The sequence below is a fragment of the Arvicanthis niloticus genome, chromosome 2 (assembly GCF_011762505.2).
Source record: "Arvicanthis niloticus isolate mArvNil1 chromosome 2, mArvNil1.pat.X, whole genome shotgun sequence".
Taxonomy (NCBI): Eukaryota; Metazoa; Chordata; class Mammalia; order Rodentia; family Muridae; genus Arvicanthis; species Arvicanthis niloticus.
In genome coordinates this window covers 78,605,148-78,618,417 of record NC_047659.1, presented here as the reverse complement: position 1 = coordinate 78,618,417, position 13,270 = coordinate 78,605,148, and the positions used below count along the sequence as shown (strand labels likewise).

General features: G+C 39.3%; 1 protein-coding gene and 1 long non-coding RNA gene across 2 annotated transcripts in view; both read right to left on the bottom strand.

Moving 5' to 3' along the window:
* Positions 1-1,554, bottom strand: part of Dcdc1 (doublecortin domain containing 1) — a 144,831-nt gene extending 143,277 nt beyond the window's left edge. Inside the window, exons 1-2 of the mRNA XM_076929380.1 lie at positions 1,412-1,554; positions 319-471 (exon numbers count right to left, since the gene is read on the bottom strand). The gene's annotated coding sequence lies outside the window, so the exon portion shown is untranslated. The remainder of the gene's footprint in view (positions 1-318; positions 472-1,411) is intronic.
* An 894-nt stretch (positions 1,555-2,448) lies between these two features.
* The window catches only part of LOC143433728 (uncharacterized), a 28,780-nt gene continuing 17,958 nt past the window's right edge, over positions 2,449-13,270 (bottom strand). Inside the window, exon 3 of the long non-coding RNA XR_013108729.1 lies at positions 2,449-3,586. This is a non-coding gene — a long non-coding RNA (uncharacterized LOC143433728). The remainder of the gene's footprint in view (positions 3,587-13,270) is intronic.

Below are 13,270 nucleotides of genomic sequence, written 5' to 3'. Positions count from 1 at the left end.
TAAGGATATGTTCCTGTGGGGACCAAGGCACCATAAATATGGAAGGCAGGCAGGAAGGCACTGCAGCATGTGTTGGAGAGACTTTCATCACAGGAGTTACGTTAAAAACAACCTGAGGAAAGAGTTTGGGCTCAGGGTTTCAGTTCATGGTCATCTGGCTCCACATCTCTGGGCCTGTGGTGAGGCAGTTACCATGGCTGAAGGGCATAACAGAGCAGAGGTGTTCGCTTCCTGATGACCAGAGAGGAGCATGGTGGGATGGGAGAAAGGCCAGCACGATATGATATATACCTTGCAAGAGAAAAGTCATGTACCCACCTTTCACAGACCCTACGACTGCCCATTGGTGCGATTTTATACATCAGCAGACTGATCAGAGCCAGGGTGCTCTCAGCAAGTTTCGATGGCTCACCGACTTTGGAATAAAGCCTTTGACACGAGAGCCTTTGTGGGAGATGTTTCATCCGCAAACTACAAGCACATGTATTGAGGAAGAAAAAGACAAAGGTGGCCGTGAGACTTGGTCCTGTTCCACGTCCATTGCCATGGGAAGCGAGAAACCACTTCTGAGAGCTACTGTGCTCAGCAACGTCAGCAGTCGGGGAACAAACTACGGATGGCTTTTAAAAGATGTAAGGAAACATTCCAGAAATGCATTTTTTAATTTTATTTTTAATTATCTCTGTGTGTGTTTGTGTGGGCATGCATGCATGCATTGTGAGTGTGTGTGTGTGTGCACTCGCACACACATGTCTGTGATGGTATGTGCATGAAGGTGCTGGTGTTCATGTAGCACAGAAGCTCTGGATCTACCTGGACCTGGAGTTCCTGCTGGGAAGAGAACCAGGGTCCTCTGCAATGCTCTTAACTGCTGAGCCATCTTTCTGGCCCCAAAACCATATTGTTAAAAGTAGTTTAACTAGAATTCTCCCACAAAGGGGCATTATGCTCCCACAAACCTTGGACCATCAATAAGCCCACTCACAGATGTGGGATACATGTCCCTTCAACTTGCTGGTCAGGGGTTGCCAAGAGACCCTCAAAACATCCCAGGTTCTCACCGGTGCACTTGGCTGCCCACCAGGACTTGAGGATAAAACTGCTACGAAAGGTAGCAGTGCATCCTTTAGTCCAAAACTCAAGCAGGTACTCACCTAATTTTATTTTAAAGTGTAAAGATCCAAATCTTGAAGTATAGAGTCAATGAATTATGGAAATTTGATTTTCACTTCTAAAAATTGTGTTCTAGAATTAAAAACTCCAGGGCAACCGTTGAATTAAATTAAACTAAGATTTCAGTTTCAAAGCAGAGAGCAATATCATTTGTGCAGATACAGAATCCTTTTCTCAAACAGTTTATTTTGCACAAATCTAAGAACAACTTTTGTTAGGAATAAATGTCATGGCTTACCTTAGAATACATACAGCCATCTGTTGCAAAGAGTCACTTCTGAGACTCCTTTGTGTCTGCAAAATAAAAGAATTTATAGACTGTTGCGTTTGCTCCACACAGAAATGCTTCTGGGGTTTAAATGAAATGGTCACTTCAGTGTCTGGCAAGAGGGCTGCCATGCTCTGTCAGTATCATTGCTACTGTTCCAGCACTGTGGATCTCAAAATAGGTTGTGTGTGTGTGTCTGTGTGTGTGTGTGTGTGTGTGTGTGAGAGAGAGAGAGAGAGAGAGAGAGAGAGAGAGAGAGAGAGAGATGTGTTCATTCATGTGTACTTCCAACACATGAGTTGTGACTATGAGTTTTAAAGATCAAATATTGTCAGTACAAGTATTGTAGAGGACAACACCAAGGCCCATGTTTATAATCTTTGGGACAGGAAGATTGGAAGCAAATGAGTTCAATCACAAAGAAGAATGAAATAAAGAAAGGATGGAATGAGGGAGGAGGGAGAGAGGGAATGAGGGAGGAGGGAGAAAGGAAAAGAGGGAGAAGGGAGAAAGGAAAAGAGGGAGGAGGGAGAGGAGAAAGGAAGGAGGAGGGAGAGAGGGAAGAAGGAAGAGAGGGAGAGAAGGAGGATCAAAATGTAGAAATTTCCACACCCTCTCCCCAAAATAATTCTTTGTGAGAAGAAAACAGCTTAGCTGTGTTTAAGGATGAAGATGATGGTGTAGAAGACAACATCATGGAAACAAAATAGGAACCTCAAGCAACCCTTCTGAGATGGTTGGAAATTTTGTTAAGGCATATCATATATTCTGAACTAAATATGAGCCAGAAAAAAATCTGAAGTGTAATGAAGCTAATAGTGCCTAATTAACTAATCATGTATTCATTAATATCGAGAAACTTTACAACGGGATGACAAAATGAATTCAATTAAGTGTAACAGGATGTTAAACAGGACTTTCCCTACTGCCTCTGAGTTTTGACAGAAACATCAAAGGTTGAGAACTACACTCTTCTAAAACAAAATCAGTTTAGCGCACCAGTCCTCCGCGCACACCCTGCTACGAGAACAGAAAGCTAGACTGCACCGAGTGCTTGCTCGCAGCGAGCATTCCCAAGCCCGTGCTCAGATGTCTGGTTCTGAAGGTCCCGAATCAGAATCCCAGAAAGCTGTGTTCACATGGATTCCATGCCATTCCAGCTAAAAGAATCAAGGGAAATCTATACAAAAATGCTCTCTGGGTCAGAGTTTGGAGACACTGAACTTTAATGATTCCAGAAAATAGTGGATGAAAACAGGATATTGATTGCTATAAAACAACAAGAAATACATTGATTCTGTTTCAGACTTTAGATGCAGAATTCCTTAAATCTCCTGGGTGTCAGGGCAGCTGTGGTTCTAATGATGCAGGTCTTGCTGAGCTCCAGAATAGCAACTGGTCACTAGCTTTAAAACACAGAGTCATGATGGAAGCTTAAAATTTTCTCTTCACTCCCAACTTCTGGGAAGAGAAAGAAAATATTGAAAATTACGTTGCCAATCAATCATGTCTTCATACAAAACTCTGCACTGCAGGCCCATGTATCAGAAGGTTGATGTAGGCGGTTCCACAAATTAAAAGCTCCTGTTCCCGGGACTCAGCAGCCATTGTCCTGTGTTCCTTGGACCACCTGTTGCCTTTGTTGTATTCCTTTTCAATAAATGAGCCAAGGCTGTAAAGAGCTCTCATTAGTTCTGGAAGTCAATTTCACGATTACTGAATCTGTGCTCCTGACACTGAGGTCACCAGCAAGGACTTGCCCTGTGGAAACCAACTCCAGTTCAGTGTGCAAACTGAACTGCACGGCTGAAAAACCAGCTGATGCCATGGACTATTGGAAAACTGAACATGTAGAATGAATCCTCACATATCAAGGGGAAGACTATACAGTAAATAAATCATTTGGTTTCCTATACGAAGATATTATAAAGGAACACCTGAGGTGATGAGCACACCGACAGCGTGGTGATTAAAGGCTGCTCAAAGGTTTGCTCCAGAAAGCTGCCATGAATGAGAGGAGAGTTTGATGTGATTAAAGGAGAATGACTTATTTTCCATTCTTGGTTATCGAGGTGCTGGAGACTAAGCTGGGGCTCTTCGTGCATGATAGACAAGAGTTCTTCCAAAGTAAGCCGCATCCCAGCCCTATGAAATAAAATTAAATGGATAAGAGAGGACCACAGATGTGAGAAGGCATAAAGCATTCTAATGCTTACATAAAAATGTTAATGAACTAACTTTCAAGGCAAATTCTCCCTGAACAGGAATTCCTAGTTTAGAGGTTTGAGCCAACTTTTTTGCTGCTCAGTTTCAGCCTCGGATGGGAAATGGGGCATTGAGGCTCTAAGGTGCCTTGTATAGCAAGTCAGAGGTTAGTAAAGTGAACGAGCAGCTTTCTTAGAGTCTTACTGAGTCGGACCTAAAACTAAAATTATCATTATGATAATAATGGCACAGGCAAGAGACAGTACACAGAATGTGAAAATGTGAATAGAACTGAGGAGAAATTACTGTATTCCCGTCTTCCTTCATAGACAATAAAGTGACACACAGAAAGGTGAGGGGGGCTGCTCAGAAGGACAGCGAGAGGAACTGTGCAATCTTTCTGGATTTCAGCATCTGACCCCCAGCACGGAGCTGTCTGACTTTGATTAAAGCCCACAGTGCTAGTCATTTTCACAGCACTTGAAGCTGAGCGGTAATATTCACATTTTAGCATCACTGGCTATAGTCTGAATGTAATCTCAGTGTCTTAACGCACCTCAATACATTTATAAATATATTGATACAATTATGTTAAAACGCTGAACAAATAGCTTCAGGCTGGAAGTGTCTCCCTAATACTGTCAATGCTCATATTTTTATCAACCAAACATAGAAATTGTTTAAAAAACAATATTGTTGATTAAAGTTTATCAATTTAGAAGTTAGAAATTTTTCTTGATTTTTATTTTAAACTTTATTATTTAAAAAAAAAAACACATTGCAAATAAAATATAACTCACTGAAATTAACCAGACCACAAAACTGGAAAAATCACTGAACTTCTACCTGTTAGAGTGACTGTTTAATTTTTTATTTATTTAATTGTTTGTTTATTTTGTTTTTTTGTAGGGTTTTTTTCTTTGAGACAGGGTTTCTCAGTGTAACTCTGGCTGGCTGTCCTAGAGCAAGCTCTGTAGACCAGGCTGACCTCAAACTGAGAAATCTGCCTGCCTAAGCCTCCCAAGTGCTGGGATTAAAGACGTGGGACACCACTGCCCAGCCAGAGTAAACATTTTTTCATTAATTAATTAATTTAATTTACATTGTAATCACAGTTTCCCCTCTCCTTTCTCCTCACAGTCCCTTCCCTTCCCCTCCCCTCTCCCATCCACTTCTCCCCCCCTTCTCCTCAGAAAAGGGGAGGCCTCTCATGGATATCACTTGGCCTTGGCATATCAAGTTGCAGTAGGAATAGGCACATCTTCTGTTGTGGCTGAACAAAGCATCACAGTTAGGGGGAAAGGAATCCAAAGGCAGGCAATGGAGTCAGAGACAGCCCCTATTCCTGCTGTTGGGAATCCAACACGAAGACTAAGATGCACAACTGTTACATATGTGTAGAAGGCCTAGGTACATCTCATGCATGTTTTCTGTTTGGTGGTTCAGTTAACATAACCAATTTTAAAAAGCTATATATGCACACACATATAATATACTACAATAATATAATAAATATACTATGCTATATTATATTAACATATATTAATTATATTAATGTAAATATAATTAACATATATTAAATATATATGGTGTATGTGTGTGTTTTAAATAAGATTAGAAAATAATCTATCGTCTTATGGCTTTTTCAAGCATCCTTAGTATTTTTTGTCTTCCTTTTCCTTTTCTACTCCACTTCTCCCCAATTAACGCTATAGACAATCATGGCTGGAGAGAGTCTGAATCAGTTTTCCCCAAGGATGAGCGTCCTGCTAGGTTATCAAGTCCTAAGCGGTCAGTCCTAACGATACACATCTGAGCAACCCTAGATAGACTCATTAGTGTGCTGATAGATATATGTACAGAAGTGTGTGTGTAACAAGATGTCATAAATTTGAGGTATCAGAAAGCATAGGTATTAATGTGGGGGGAGAGAAGAAATGGTGTAAATACAGTACTCATACACACATTTTTAAAAAAAATAAAAAATTAAGCTAACTTTAAAATAGCATTGCTGTGTTGCTTTGATGGAAATAAATTATGTTATCATCAATCTTAGATAATGTTTATAAAGAGTCAGAACTCAGCAAAATTTTATTGCTTATAAGGCCATTCTTGACATTACATAAATATGGTGAGCATATTTAAGATCAAATGAAACTTATAAATTTCAAAGTATGTTACTGTGATCAGTAACTAATATTCCAATGCTAACTAGCTTTTAAATTAAATTATCGTGTTGGCTTGAAAACAATTAAGTTTTAATTTTGGCTTTTTAAATCATAGTACCTTTTCCAATAGTAAATATAATAGGAAATACACTCATAGTCAGTCAACTGTAGAAACAGAATTCATGCATGTGGCCAGAGATAACCCCACTCTAGATGCAGGATAGGAGACTAGATTCTCCCCTAATAAGTAGATATGACATATCAGAATGCCCTTACCCTAAAATTCACAATAAAGCCACTGTGGAAAAGATTTTAAAATGATTTTTGGCTGTTTGGAGGCTTTTAAATTTTGTCTTGGTGTTAAAGACCACATGAGACACTTCAGGTGAACAATTGGGAAAAAAATTGTGAAAGGAAAACCAGTTTCCTAGTTGTGTCGTATCATGTCACTACTTCAGCTTGGTCTGAGCACACAACTGCCTAGTCAGTTTTACTAGAAACCTGTAGCTTTATATCATCATAAGACTTAAGAGATTTTTAATAGTATTTCTATGGGGAGCCTCAAATTAATATATGATACCTTTAAGTTTTATCAAAGTAATTAAAAAAGCAAAACTGACATGTAGTGCCACATCAAGAAGATGAGAAGAGACAATTTTAATGTGTAACAACTCACAAAACAAAATTCTATGCATAAAATTGCATTTTAGTGTTCCAGACATTCTGCATGTTTAAAAGTCAACTTCAGAAAGCTGGAGAGATGGCTCTGTGGTTAAGTGTAGAGGACCCCAGGTTCAGTTCCCAGCATCCACTGGGACTGCTCACAACTGCCTATCATTCTGGGGCTGGAGAATCTAACCCCCTCTTTCAGCCTCTGCTCTCACATGAGCGTACACACTCACACAGACACAAACAAACATACACATAATTAACTTTAAAATAATATTTTTAAAGTTAAATTCAGATCCAACATGCAGGGGTACACGTTGATGATTAATTAGAGTAATTTATAGGACAATATAGTGGACTTTCCTCTCTTGGTCAATAAACATCAAGTTGAAAGGTTTCTAGACCAAATAAAGGCAATAATAGTAACAATAACAACATCAATAGTGGGAAGGGGGGATGAATGAAAAAAGAAGATTTCTCTGTTCATTCAACAGTCATAAATACAGCAGAAGCTGGACTGAGGTTGAAAGACCTTTGTTCCAGTCACACCACTTGGGCACCAAGGAATCTAGGAGTGAAACTCATTGTAATGACAACAGTATTATCACCCTCAAGATGTGACTCTCAAGACCATTTCAAGTTCTCATATTAACAGGAAACTCAGGACAATTTGCCTTAGGAAGTCTCTCAATTCTCACTCTACTGATTGTTAACGCATATGTTTCTATTTAAATGGTATGGGTATCAGTGGAATAGATATTGAACATCAGCCATTTGTGCATCTGCTGAAATATTCTACTTATCAGATAGTGGAGAAAAGAAAGTAGCCTCTGGCCACAGTTCGGATGTAGAAAGTCGCATCATCTCCTGACAATAAGAACCATTGTCCAGCAGTTTCCCCTCCAATGTTAATGCAGTAAAAGCAGGAAGCAATCCACATGCTATGAGATTATGCATGGGCAATTGTCTGTCTATTCCTGGCTTTGTGACAAAGTTACTGGTAAGCTTGATGCCATAATCTATAGTTACACAGCTATACTCTCATCTGTGTTCAGAGATGTCCTTAAGCCAGTCTGTGTTAACCTGCCTTGGTAAATGCTGGCCATTCATCACTGCATGTCCAGCAAGACTTAATGTAATAGTAGTAGTAGTAAAATAATAATAAATAATAATAATAAAGCAAATGCATGGGTATAGCTACAACTGAAATACTAACATCAAAATAATAGAAGCAGTAAAGATAATTTCATACGGGATAACATGCCCTGAGAATCTAAAGTCTTCTTTCGAGATCCATTCAACCAGCAAGGTGAAGAATTTAAACTGTTTATTTTGACTCAGAAGAGCACAAACCAAAGTACACAACAGGTATCCTTCAACATCCTCTGACTCTATATGCACAAGAGCAGCAAGTTCAAAAGCCTTTAAGAATCAGACAGGTACTAGAAATGCATAGGACTGGCTGAAGCTGGTGTGAGGATACTACCTCAGGAAATGGCTGACTGAGAATATAGCAAACTGAAGTATGTATGTGTAATCTGGGCTGCTCAATCATGCCTGGTTGGTGTCATGACAAAATGTTATATCCAGTGCTACAGATGTGAAAATCTTTTAACACTAAAATATCTTTCCCATATATCCTGAAAACGAAGCAGCATGCGCTTTCACTGGTAGCCTGACTAGCAGCTTTGGTTCTGTTTATCTATAAGGTGTTCCAAGTGTCCTTGAGGTGAAGTGTCTTTTTGTGACTTTTAGATTATTCGGGTCACTTGGTAATGACACAGCTGGTTTGCCTTTTATCCATTGCGGTCAGATACACAGAACAAAAAAAAAAGTATATTAAAAGAAAAATCAGTGCAGCAGGCCTGCCATCCTGAAGGTGGATACAATGACTGACAGCAACTGCGACGTAGCTGTGCTAACGAGGCCCGATGTGTTTACAGCAGTCTTTGAGAGTTGTCAGGCTGCTACTTTAAATGCCAGTTCTATTATTTTTAGCTTACAAAGGGCTACATTTTGATTCCGAGTCTTTGTTGAAATCATATTAAACTACATGGGAGAGGAAAAAAAATCTTATAGCTGAAAATGGCTGTCACATGGTATTTATTGTTATTCATAATGAAATTTGAGTGCCTCAAAATGTAAGTCATATAAGTACTTTAGATGCTTGGGCAAAGGGGTATTTAAAAGAACACACACACATATCCAGAGATATAGTAACCTCCGAACGTCTTGACCCTACTGATACACACACACACACACACACGCACACACACACACACGCACGCGCGCGCGCGCGCGCACACACACACACACACACACACACATATATGAGTTTTTCAAATGTTCTGCTATTCTGACTCTAACTTGAAATAGATTTGTCCCCTTGCTCCTCACCCAGTTTTCAAGATGAATCAGTACAAAAGCCAACGATATTCATTTGTGCATTAGAATCTTCTGTATCCATACCTACTTTATTCTCCTCCCACCTTCTCTTCCTCTTGGTCTTCATTCTCTTCTAGATTATAAAAGCATTTCTTGCAAATAGAGATATTATTTCAGTGACAAGAGCTCATATATCCTAGGCTGACCACAAATTCACTATGTCCTGGAAGATGACCTTGAATTTCTGATCCACTTCCCCAATTTTGCTGCGTTCTTAAAACTGACATCGCTCCTTCCTTGCTTTCAGGACAGCGAGCTGCCACTCCACTGTCTCACTGCCCTCACCACAGTAGACAGGAGATTTGACAGGCTTAGATCAGTCAGATGAATGCATAGTGCTCTGATCTCAGAATTTACCATGATGAGGGCAAAGAATATATATCTTATTGGAATTCTGTCATATTTGTTGATATTTTCTGTATTGCTAGATTACAGACTATTCTGATTACTATGCAGTTCCCTTAAAAAAAAGAATGTCTTCAGGGAACATAACTCAATTTGGATGCCACCATAGAGAAATCAACCTTTGACCAGGAAACTATTTCCCTCTTGGGTGCTATGCAGGCTGCTGGGGGAGAAAAGATATCAATGGTCTACCTAATCCTGGATCATTAACGGTACAAATACAACCTACCAGGACAAATGTGCCCACTTGTGAAATAGCTGCATGACTGTATGGGTAGCCAACCACTGTTGACTAATGTGAGGTAGAGGGACTTCATACTTTGTGCTATGAACATGGTCAAAACTCTGGCTAAGAATGTCATGAACCCAAGGGGAAATCCCTTAATGTTGCTTTGCTAAGTAATCAAGCTGTCAAACTGTCTTCTAAATATTTATCATTTTATCCATATATTTGCGCAGTTCTCAACACTGGGGAGAGATGCTTCTTCATGTAGTGGGTAGTGATTAATACAGAGAATCATAAACTGTTCAAAGCGCTGAGAATAAGCAGCTGTGCATGTTCGGCCACAGATGGGCTATCTACATAAACATCCACCCACTGATGCTCAAAAATATAGTATAAGAAGAGATGGAAAAAATTTTAAAGCCAGAGGATAGGGAGGAATACTGTGAAAGGAAAGCCTACCATCTGGATATAACATGTCTGTTACACGTTACACATGTCTGTTTAAACACACCAACTCATAGCATCTGTGGTTACCTGCACAAGATCAAGACGGTTACAGATTCCATCTTAAAGACTGCATGCCCCACTTGACAGCTGATGGTGACTATGTGAAATAGAGTCACTTTGAGGGGTGGCCTCTGGAAGATTTTCCATTTTACTGGTTAACACATAGTTGTGCACGCATAGACAGCACTGATTAGGCTCGGTGGCTTATTTTAAAAAAAAATAAGGCTAGCTAAAAAGAAAAATGTATTGGGGAAGAGAAGCAGGTGGAATGGAGGACTGGGCAGGTGATATAGTTAAGGCACGTGGTACACATTTATGAATTTTCAAATAATAATAAAAGAATATTCTCATGTAGCTGGGAAGATGGTGCAGTCTATAAGCTGCTTCCACTGCAACCAAGAGGACTCAAATTTTATTGCTAGCACCCATATGAAATCCAGGCGTCGTTGACATTTGCTTGCACTCCTGGCACTGGGGAAGCAGAGACAGAACTTAAGTAAATAAATCAAACCTAGTTATAGCAATGGACATAACTGCAAAAGCTAAAGGAGAAAAGTGGTTTTCCTAATAAGACACAAATTACAGATATTTCATCATAAAAATATATGATTTTAAAAACATATTTCTTTTTCCTATGTGCCTTTCCCACTCCTCAAGCACTGAGGTGTTCTGTTACATGAGACACTCACTGTCAACTGTTCGATTTAACTTTCTCTAAAGGAAGCTTAGTGTCCTGGCTAAGATTCCATTTCAGGTTAGAGACTGACTGCTTGAGTTTGTCTTCCTGTGCTGCCATATAATAGGTCTAACCTTAAACAAGTGGTTTGTCTCTGAACTTCAATACAGGCGTTAATGGTAATGACCTTACCAGACTGACATGAGGTTTAAATGCACCAATGCAACACTGAGAACTTAGGATGCTGTCTGATGCAGAAGCACATAGTCATTGTGAGAAGAAGCTATGTGGCCAGGGTTTATACATGAGAGCATGATTCTGTAAATTGTGGTTTTTATCACAGTGTAGTAGTTTTATATTTCCTGGACAGACTGATTTTCTTTCTCTATTCATAGCTGGGCCAGCCTTCCTGACACCTAAGTATTGTGATTCTGGTTTCATCTCCATGAGCATCCTTATCCAGCCAAAATGGTGAATGCATGACTTTCTATGAACTAAAATACAGCAAGGCTTCTTCTTGTCACTATTAAGTTAAATCAAAAGTGATTGGTGCTGAGGATGGTGCTGCATGCCTTTATTCCCAGTACTAAGGAGGAAGAGGTAAGAAGACCTCTGTGAGTTTGAGGCTAGCCTGGTCTATGTAGTGAGTTCCAGGACAGCCAGGAGAAGAAGAAGAAGAAGAAGAAGAAGAAGAAGAAGAAGAAGAAGAAGAAGAAGAAGAAGAAGAAGAAGAAGAAGAAGAAGAAGAAGAAGAGAGAGAAAAAGAGAGAGAGAGAGAAGAGAGAGAGAGAGAGAAGAGAAGAGAAGAGAAGAGAAGAGAAGAGAAGAGAAGAGAAGAGAAGAGAAGAGAAGAGAGAGGGAGGGAAAGACAGACAGACAGACGGACAGACAGACAGACAGACAGTAAGTAAGTAAGAAAGAGGATTAGAAACTATACGTATAGGCAATTAAATGCAAGTCAACTTTCTACCTTAGTGCTATTTAATTAAATAACAGTTTTAATAAAAACCATCTGTTTTTAAAAAATCCATAACCATATATTCTGTAAGAGAGGAATAGAATGGACAGAGGTTGTGTGTAGTCTGTTCCAAGTCAACCATTGTTCCATATTCATAATTTTACTCTCAGTTTTGTGTTTCATGTTCAAAAAACGGAGGAAATATTAAGAACACACATGTCATTTTAATTTTTCTAATTTGAAGTACAGATGGACACAGTGCAATGAATCCTAGTGCTTATAGAGTAAAGCTCACAGAGCCTGTTGACGGAATAGATGCATTTGAAGTCAAAATTTCTCTTTTTACCATAGTATAAAACTAAGTGGCATCAATTTTCAAAATTCCTCAGGATTAAAATAGTAATGGTAACGAAGTTTAAAGGTTTTGTGATTATTCTATTTAAGCCAGAAAGTATATCAAAAGATCTGCTCAGGATTTGCAAAATATGCCTACTCGGATATACAAAGTCAGTGTTTGTTGTTTTGAGCCAGACTGCTCATAAGAATGATCTTTTCCATAGCAGTAATTTATGCCCTTCTAGTGATGTTCTCTGTGTGGTCTTGACTTGAACTGGATGACCAACAGCCAAGCAGCCCTGAGTTATTGCTCTGCTCAGGATCTTCCCACCCTTCCAATGAAAGAGAAGGGAAAAAAGAGTCTAAATAAGTTAAAAGAACCAGAAAATTCAACAATGTGTCACAAATAGTGAGGTCATTATGCCTGGATAACTCTGGATATTAACAGTGGCTCAAAGTGAAATACTACCCACAACTTAGCCGTCAGTGAGCCTTGCTCAGAAGCAGCGATCCTCTGTCCTATGAGGGTGGCATTTTACAGTTGAGCGCAAAATAAAACAGACCTTGATATCTTCATTTGTCCTTCTTTTCTGTGCATATTTCACAGTGTAGTGACTTGGGGTCCATCACGTGTCACTTGCTGGAGTTATAAGTACAGAGCTTACTTGAAATCTGTATGCACAGAGAAACACGTGCAGTGAACTGGGAGGATTGAAGCAAATCCTCAACCTTCATGTCAATTTCAAGTTTTACTCTGGGTCTTAATACCATAGGTTAAAACAGCACTGTGGTCCATGACCTCTTTGTCTAAAATGGGAGGAGTCCGGGGAAATTAATTGAGAATAATGTATAAATGGCTATTTAATAATTTTCCCACTTAGTGAATTAGTTCATTTTTAAATGAGCCACAAACACTGAGAGATTTATACATACTCACGGGGCTTTATGGCATGCAAAATTTCGTATTTTATCACAGAAAAGGACTTGTTAAAGAGGAAGAGAGGGAGTTTCTGTGTACATTGTTTTGCTGTTGTTGTTGTTGTTTCCTTTAGAGTGTGTGACTTGTGTTCTTCAGATTTTTATTGTGTAAAAGAGAAAGATGTGATGACTTATAATTTTAGATGTTTTGGGTAGCAACGAATTCTTGCAATCTTGCATGATTAAATGTTTGCACAGGAAAGGGAAAGGCTTACAACGGGAAAGAGACCTACTGCTGAGCATTCTGAACATCAGA